The sequence below is a fragment of the Canis lupus genome, chromosome 6, assembly GCF_003254725.2.
Source record: "Canis lupus dingo isolate Sandy chromosome 6, ASM325472v2, whole genome shotgun sequence".
In the NCBI taxonomy this organism is placed as follows: domain Eukaryota; kingdom Metazoa; phylum Chordata; class Mammalia; order Carnivora; family Canidae; genus Canis; species Canis lupus.
Window position 1 is genome coordinate 41,137,469 of NC_064248.1, and position 9,371 is coordinate 41,146,839.

Sequence of the window (9,371 nt, forward strand, 5' to 3'; positions counted from 1 at the left end):
TTCTCTCCCTCTGCCTGTGTCTCTGCCTCTCTCTCTCTCTCTCTGTGTGTGTGTGTGTGTGTGTGTCTCATGAATAAATAAATAAAATCTTAAAAATAAAAAAAGAGTCAACTGTATTTAACGTCTTGGAGTCTTAGTTGTCTGGTAAATGGGAATTATGATATATAATCCCAAGATTGGGGGAATGATTAGGTTACCTAATATATGTAAAGTATTTAGTGCACAGTGCTTCTTAAGCCACACAGTGTAAGCCCTTCCAGTTACCTGTGCTCCCCAGGTTCTCCTGACCGAGGACAGAGTCTGTCCATGTGGATTTTAAGATGTTTCACTAGAGTCCGCCTCATCTCTGCAGCTGGAACAGAGGCCTTTTGAAGGTAGGGGCCACAATTCATGGTGGTCTTCACAATCCCTGTCAGGGCATACACCAGGACCTCAGGGCATACACCAGGTATTCATGTAGTCAAAAGAAGGCTGTGGTTGAGGCATGGCTGTGTTGGGGTGGGAGGGGTGTCTGGGAGCTTCCCTCTTGTTTTTCTGAGGCTGATGTTTGGGTAAGTGTCCACTTACTGACTACTTTCTCATCAGCTCAGATGGCAGAGGCCACAGAGGCGTGGGACTGGGTTGTGAGGCAGGAAATGGGAGCCAGGGACGGGGGTTGGGAGGGACATCAGTTCTACATGCCCTTCATCCTTTGTCTGATTTCAGGTCCCTCTTCTGAATGGGAGTTCCCCAAATGAGCAGCATCTCTTTCTCCTCCTTCCTCTCAGTCCCTCACCAACACCCAGGCAGCACATTAATAGGCCATGCATTGTTTGGGGTGGGGGAGAGGTGGGAAGCCTGTGCTATTTAACACGGTACATAATTAACAGGATCCTCGGGGTAACAGGAGCCCCTCCTATTCCTGACCCACATGCCTCTCTTCCAGAAGGCTGCATAGCAGGGTGGAAAACAGGGCAGTGGTTCTACCACACCCTTACTGGATGGCTGCCTTCAAGTCTGTCTCTGCTTAGTGATCTGCCAAGGCACAGTTTCGGAGAAAAGGTCTAGTCAGGAAAGTGCATCCATGCCCCAAAGTTCTATAGAAGGAACTTTAAAAAGTGAGTCAGTATTAACAGGTTGTAGGAGAGTTAAAAGAGCAAACAGGATCGTGTAGCAGTCTTAGTTAGCTCTTTTCAACCCAAGGCTGGAGACAGAGAAAAGCCATGATGTCACCTCTCACAGGGGCAGGACCACCTTATGGGAGTTGGAACAAGGCAGGAGCTGCCGTTGGAGGCTGGGGTCACAGAAGAGGTACACAGTCTTCTTGAGGTGTTGCTCAGAACGGCAACCAGGGAGAAGCTCTTGGCCTTCCAGATTCTCTTGGCTTCCAGTCTCCTGCCAGTGCCTCTCATTCATTCAGAAGCTGGAGGATGAGAAAGCCTGGGAGATGTCATTTTCAGGGGTTAGCCCCTGTTCGACAGAGCAGAGCCTTGCCTTGAAAGACAAGTCTCAACAACTAGTACAGGGGAGTTGCTTGTCCACCTCATAATCTCCACCAACCCCAACAAGCCATCCTGATGAACAATCTAATTTTTTAAAAAATTCTTTCTGTGCAGTTTCATCATTAAAACAGTCTGCTAGCCCCTTCTTCCAATCAAAGTGTCACCCTTAGCTCCTCCATAGAAGTTCTAGAGCTGGTGCCTTCCCTACCACCTCCAGCCTCACTCTACTGGCTTCGAGAGTCAGCACTGTGATGATGCCTCAGGAGTCTGATTTCAGCTCTGCCCCAGACCTCTTCTGGCTCAGCCATCACAGCCTGGCTCTGACAACACAGTTCAGAACTCGGTTGCCATGTGAACCTGGACTTGGCCAGTCAATTGCTTTTCATCCAACTCTTGAAGGTCACAGAAGTGGGAGGTTTTCAATTATGAGCAGGCCAAGTGCAAGGTTGGGGCCACCAGGAAATGACAAGTGGTAGGCCCAGTCTTTCCAGGCTGGGGCACATCCCCGCTGCTGTGATGAATGAGCTCAGCCTCCTTTGGTCAGAACCAACCTGTCAGTCCTTGATAAAGAACTCACCAAACATTGTGCTAATATGAACAAGGATAAACGGGATAGGGTTTCAGCTCCATTTGCAACACACTGCCTGGGAGTAATCTGAACAGGCAAGGTGAGGAGACAGGCCCGGAAGGACAGCAGTGCCCTGCATGCTCTTCCTGCTGTCTCCAGGGATTTTCCAGCTTATCCACTTCATTTCCTGAAAGTAATCAGCCCTGAATATCTCGGCAACAAGGCACTCCTTGGGGAAGTAATGACTGGGAGGCAGTCTGGTGAATCAACTCTTCTCAAGCCCAGAGCAGACATCAGGGGGCCACACGGATGGACCTTGAAAGCCATTTGGAGAAGTTGGGTGTGTGTTACTTAGGATCAGCATGCTTGCTTAAGGGAGAAGCCCTGGCAGAGGGAGATGCTTCTTTTGGGCCTCCCGGCATTAAAAAGGGGATTCTTCTTGATGCAGTCTACCTATGTGGCCTGGTAAATGAAGGCAGGGCAAAGCCAACTTCCTGAGAAGACCCAAAGTAAGATGGATGCCCATGACTGTGCCTTGATCTCATGTCATTCCCTCTTATGCAAGAGGGAAGTGCTGTCCAGATGCCTTCAGACACCACGCAACACCCTACCTTCTCCCCTTCTGCGGTTGAAATGTTGTAAGTCACTGAGCACATCTCTGAGTAAACTGAGATTTCAAGAACAAGAGGGAGAGGATTTTAATCTTATGGGAAAAGGAGAAACCAAACAGATTAAATCCCAAATCCCTCTAAAGGGAAGAGGATGTTAAGGGGATCAAACAACATTTGAGACTCAAGGAAACTGTTTTTCTAAGTTTGGGGAAGGATCTGCTCAAAAAAATTGGTTTGATATTTCTTTTCTGGGTGGTTTGTGGACTTAACACTGAGTGGGTTGAATGTGTAGGAATGGGCAGCCTTGGTAGTATTTTGTCGGGGAAAGGAGACCCGTGCTAATTAACCTGGAGGCACCCCTGCATGGCTTGGCTTCTCTCAGAGTTTTTCTGAAACACTCTTTGCTTCTGTTCCCTTTTTCTGATAGGCGAACTCCTACTGTCATTCAGCATTCCCCCCTGGAGCCAGAGTGGTCCAGTTCAAACCTAAGCTCCATTTCTGACTCCCCAGCCGAACTCCAAGCCTTTAGAAGGAACTGACTACATTCCGTTCTTCTTTGAATCCCCTGTAGTGAGCACAGTGCCTGGCACAGAGGGGATCCTCAATAAACACCTAGTGACTGAGTAACTAGGAAGCTAAGAGCCTCAACTCTGGAATCAAGCTGCCTGGATTTGAATCTTGATCCTACTATGTATTGACTGTGTGACCTTGGGCAAGTTTCCTAACTTCTCTGTGTCTCAATTTCTTCATCTTTAAGAAAGGATAATAGCACTTGTCTCCTAGAATGGATGTGAGGGTGAAATGAGTCCACGTATGTATAATGTTGAGAATGGTGACTGGCACGGAGACGGTGCTCAATAAAAGTCAGCTATTAGTACTTTGAGCACTTGCTCGGGCACCTCAGATGGATTATTAGCTGTCCTTTTTCCAAGAGATGCACATTAAACATAATAGCTTTGTTAAAAATTTCTCTCCAACACCGTGGTTTGTGGGGAATTTGCCATTAGATGAATTAATGATCACACAAACAAATTATAATTCTGGGTTTCCTGCAGTAATTTGGCCCAGACAGAAGATGAACTCTGGAAGCCAAATTGGCTCATTCGTCTCTGCTCTAGGAAGGCCCCACAGTGTAGGGAATCATTCACCAGGGGAATCTGTTTTCCAACGACAGAATGGGCAGTTTTTCAACAGCAGCTTCAGGTGATGCGTTATTTTGTCTCAGGCTGACAGAGAAGGAAGTGCTAGAAAGTAGCACAGGAAGTGGCAGAGTGCAAACATGAAGGGGATGCGGGCAGGGACCGCCGCCAGGACTGAGGCGAACCACCAGATCTAGCTCGTGGCCCGCCTACCATCGCTGGGAGTTTATTTTTTTATTTTTTGTATATTTTTTATTGGAGTTGGATTTGCCAACATATAGCATAACACCCAGGGCTCATCCTATCAAGTGCCCGTCACCCAGTCACCCCGTCCCCCACACACCTCCCCTTCCACCACCCCTTATTCATTCCCCAGAGTTAGGAGTCTCTAATGTTCTGTCTCCCTCTCTGATATTTCCCACTCCTTTTCTCTCCTTTCCCCTTTATTCCCTTTCACTATTTTTTATATTCCCCGTATGAGTGACATATAGTGATTGTCCTTCTCCAATTGACTTACTTCACTCAGCATAATTCCCTCCAGTTCCATCCACGTCGAAGCACATGGTGGGTATTCATCATTACTGATGGCCATCGCTGGGAGTTTAGAGCCAAGGTTGCAGGGAAAGCTCAGTTATTCCAGAACAAGATAACCAGGCTCATGGTCCATGCCAGGCTGCCAGCTGTGCACATTCACATGAACATCTCAAGGTCAAGGACCAAGACTTTAAGTTCTCTGTGTCTTCTGTTGAAATAACGGTATCAGCTCATTTATAGAGTATTTAGGAGATGCCAAACATTATGCTAAGCACTGAGCATTGATCGCCTCATTTTCTCCTCACAAAAAAACCTAGGAGATTCCAAACCCTGTTTTACAAAGGGAGACAACTGAGTCACAGCAACTTGCCCTTGGAACACAACTAATCGGGCTTTGAAACTAGAGAACATGACCCTAGGACTTGTGTGTTTATATACTACACTTACTACTTAGTACAGGGCATTCCATATGAGCATCAGCTGTTTAAAAATTGCTTTGATGAATGAACGAATGAATGAATGAGGATGCAGTAGGATGGAATCTAGAATTCATCCCTAGAATCTCTTCTCTCTGGGCTCTGGACTCCATGAATCAATACCTATAGTTACCTGTCCCTGTCTTTTCCCCGCCTTATGTTAGGTGATTAAAATCATACTTTGGCTTAGTGTGTCCTTGGACCCACCCTGAATCCACCACTGGCTGGGTTCACTAGCATGAGGGTAGTGGCCCCAGAAAGTCAGGTAATGCCTACTGGCCTTTCATCTGGAGCTTTAGCCTGCAAATCCATCCGGTGGCCCTGGCGTCCTTCAGGTTGCAGGCTCCTGGATCTCCCGTCTTGTTTCTCATTTGCCACCATTTTCGAGAAAGCCACAGAACCTTTAACCGTCTCTGAGAAGCTATGTTTCTCCTTCACTTGCTGGGAACAAGAACAATGACTTTCCGGCTATTTCAAGTTAATCTTCAAAGACATACTCACGGACAGTCTGAGCCGGCCAGGTAGAAAGTAGGTCATTAGGACCCAGAAGCACTGGCTTCTCTGACAGACAGCTGGACAATCGGACAACTGCAAAAGCCGTAGGATTCCTGATGAAAAATGAAGCCCCCCCCCCCAGCTCCCCTGCCTCCTGCATCACCAGCCCGCTCCCCTCCCCCAGCCCCCAGGAAACAAGCACTCAGGCTGGGGGGTGGGGGGTGGGGGGTGGTCTCCTGCGCTGGAAATTCTCAGCTGGACAGTCACAGCCCGGTATCAGCCTCATCGTCCGGGCTGCGCGGATGTGTCCCTGATTACATTCCAGCAGTTGGATACAATCTCTTTCCTCAGCACCGAAATGACTTGGGGGGAAAATAAACAGGATGTGTCGTGCTAAAATTCTCTGCAGCCTGCAGGGTGTGCGATGCATACTAAGAACTGACAAAAGCTCATCCGCCCAGAATCAGGAGGTGAACTTGGACTCAAAACGGTCTCATTCATTTGGGGAATGTAAAAATTAGTGAAAGGGAATAAAGGGAAAGGAGAGAAAATGAGTGAAAATATCAGTGAGAGTGATGGAACATGAGAGACTCCTAACTCTGGGAAATGAACAAGGGGTAGTGGTAGGGGAGGTGTGCGGGGGGCGGGGAGGGGGGGGGGTGTTGGTCCTCCCAGCTGGGGCCTGGTGGTGAGGGAGCACTAGGCCTGGGGTAGGAGTCAACAGTTTGGTGCCACAGAGGAAGTATTTCCAGGCTATCGAAAAGCTTAGCAGTATTAAGATTGGCTGGCTATTCATTAAATATCTACTATAAATCAGGCTCTGTGCTAAGTCCTTCACAAATATTATTTAATTTTGAAGTTATATGTATTACAAAAGAAATTCATGTTCATTATTTTTAAAGTAATATAGATGAGCAAAATGAAAAAATAAATACCCTGTAATCCCATCTCCCAAAGATAATCACCCTTGACATTTTGGCATCTGTACCAAACAACACTTCTATGAGGTGTAGATATTATTTTGCATTTTGTAGTTGAGAAATGCAGCACTACAGAGGTCGAGTATCTAGATAAATGCCATTGCACTAAGAGAGTCAGGATTCGAACTCTGGTTCCTTCATTTGATAAATCTTTATTGAGAACATAAGCACTGTTCTGAGAAATGCAATTGCAGGTCTAGAAGGAATAAGATGAAGTTTTGGATGCCTTGAAGCTTCAATCTAGTGGGAGAGCCAATCACACACAAATAAGTGCTGAACATGGCAAGTGCCATGAAGAAAATAAAAATAAGGTGCTTTCAATTAAAAAAACAATATTCCTGCACTGGGTGTTATATGAGGCTGAAAGGTTGTTGAATACAACATCTGAAACTAAGGATGTACTACATGTTGGCTGAATGAATTTTTAAAAAATAAATAATATTAAAAACATTTGCATTAATTTTTACATATCTATATATAATTTTATCATAAAATATTTTTAAATACTTAAATATAATTAAATCAGGCAGGTAACATTTCTCACGTATTTCTCATAAAAATAAATAAACTTGCTATTAAAAAAATAAGTGTTAAAAAATAAGTGTTAAGTGACTGTCATGAGGTAGGTTGTAACATAGAGTGGGTCAAAGAATGATTTTTTTAGGAAATATTTTAATTTTTTTTAAAGATTTTTATTTATTTATTCATAAAAAACAGAGAGAGAGAGAGAGAGGCAGAGACACAGGCAGAGGGAGAAGCAGGCTCCATGCAGGGAGCCTGATGTGGGCTTCGATCCCAGGACTCCAGGATCACACCCTGGGCCAAAGGCAGGCACTAAACCACTGAGCCACCCAGGGCTCCCCAAAATATTTTAATTTTTAAACAAACACTTAAACAATGCTTATTGTGTCTGTGTTTTTAAGCAAATGTTAATGCATTCGAAACTCAAAAAATCCTATGATGTATGTACATGCCTTATTGCAGGTAAAAAAAACTAGGGCACAGAGAGGCTGAGTAATTTTCCCAAGGTCACACAGCTAGCAAGTAGTGAAGCCCAAGGTTAAGATCCAAGCAGTTTGGCTGTAAAGTCATGCTTGTCACTATTACCCTCCAGTGTCTTTGAGCAAGGATCTGAATAATAAGGCATCATCCATGTAAAGATCTGGAAATAGTACTCAAACAGAAGGGACAGCAGGGCCAAAACACTGAAGTGAGAATGTGCTAAGCATGTTTGAGTGTCAGAAGGAATGCCATTAGCCTATCAAGCTAGGCTACATAGGACCCTGTACACCAGAGGAAGGTCTCAGGATTTTATCCTCAATATAGTAGGAAGAGATTGGAGATTTTTAGCAGAGAAGTGACTTGATCAAATTTGAAATTTTTTTTCAAATTTGTATTTTTAAAAGATTCCTTTGCCTATTAAATAGAGAATAGAATTTAGGGGGGCAAATCAGGGAGGAACCATGAACTAGACAGGGGTGCAGACTAAAGATGAAAGTGGCTTGCGCTTGGATAGTACCCAAGAAACAGAAAGGGGAAGAAAATCGGACCATCTAAAGTCACACTTTCCATGTCAAGCTCACTGCCTTAGAGAAAAGCATTGTGGTAAAAGCTCTTTGCTAAGCAAGGGACCAACTTAGGGGTCGGAACGGAGGCATAAAAAGGGTAGAGATGATCCTTTACAAGTCATGAGCTGGAAGCAATGACAGAGTTTATCGCAAGGTACAGAAAATAGTAATACCTATTACTTAGTGAATAGCTACTGTGTTCCAGGTTCCATTCCAAGTGCTTGCCACATGCTAACTCATCAAATCCTCACAACAATCTGATAAGGAAGATGTTATCATTATTCCCATTTTACAGACAGGTCAAGTCAAGCCTACTCCAGGCCACAGGACTGGTTGAGTGGCAGAGCCAAGCCTTCAGCCCAGGCAGGCTGACTTAGAGACCATGGCTGATAGCCACCTCACTGACCTGCTTTTGAAAGATGTCTACTAATTCAACCAACAGCCTAGGGAGCTGCCAGATGGCAGATGAGCATGCACTCAGCAAAGGCAGCAAGGGCCTTCCATTATTTCCTAACAAGAATGATTTTTGCATTAGGAAAAAAAAGGACACAGACAGCTCTTCTTTCAGGGCTGAATTTCACATAAATCCCATTTGTGCAAGCACAGGTCGCCCTATCATTTCCACATCCAGTTTCAGGAAGGAGCAGGGTGGTCCTGGAGGCTGGCTGCATACGAGGCTTTAAGGCTGGGTATCATGCCTAGACAACTGAGACAGTTGGTCAACTTGGATTTAAAAACAAAAACCAAGCTTCCAAACTGATCAATGCATGATTGTAGATGATGAAAATTATGACCTAACATATCACTTTGAGCTAAAGAGCTTACTCATCAGAGGCAGCATATTAGTCTCTCCCTGATGGAGGTAACATTTCTCTTTATCAACAGATAAGGATTAAAAGTGAAAGCAAAAATCTTAGAGACTAATAAGAAATACCTTCAAGAAACATAAATTCTGGAATAAACGTGCTTGCTTAGCAACAGCCATCTTCATGTTTATGTTTTCGCCTTAGTTGCTGATGGAGGTCTCCGTCTCCATGTCAATTTCTATTCATTAAATAACATGTATTGAATGTGTATGTATTATGATTCAGAGGAGATACAAGGACATTTTAATATTGAATTCTTATAGCCTAGAAACTCATAATCTAACCATGACAATAAGGTGTATACATTCCTCTATATAATTCAAGCAACTTTGATTTGTGCTATAAGTGATAAAAAAAAAAAAAGGCCAAGGAGGGACTTATCATGCCTGCTTGGGCTGGTCAGGCTAAGCTTCTCAGAAGAAATGGTATTCTATTTGGACCTTATAGGATGCATGGGAATTACATAGGGAAGAGAGAGACTTCCAAGTTGTGAAAACACAAGTAATTTTCATGGGATGATGTGTAAGAAATGGGTTGTTATGGGCTAAACTGTGTTCTTTCAAAATTTCTGTGTTGAATCTCTAACCCCTAATACCTCAAAATGTGACTGCAATTGGAAATAGGGCTTTAAAAGAGGTGCTTAAGTTAAAAAT

General features: G+C 44.3%; 1 long non-coding RNA gene across 1 annotated transcript; it reads left to right on the forward strand.

The window, feature by feature from the left end:
• Positions 1-1,772: 1,772 nt before the first annotated feature.
• Positions 1,773-3,301, forward strand: LOC112640678 (uncharacterized). Its single transcript, XR_003124145.3, has 2 exons — positions 1,773-2,687; positions 3,088-3,301. It is a non-coding gene; the product is annotated as an uncharacterized LOC112640678 (long non-coding RNA).
• Positions 3,302-9,371: the final 6,070 nt, after the last annotated feature.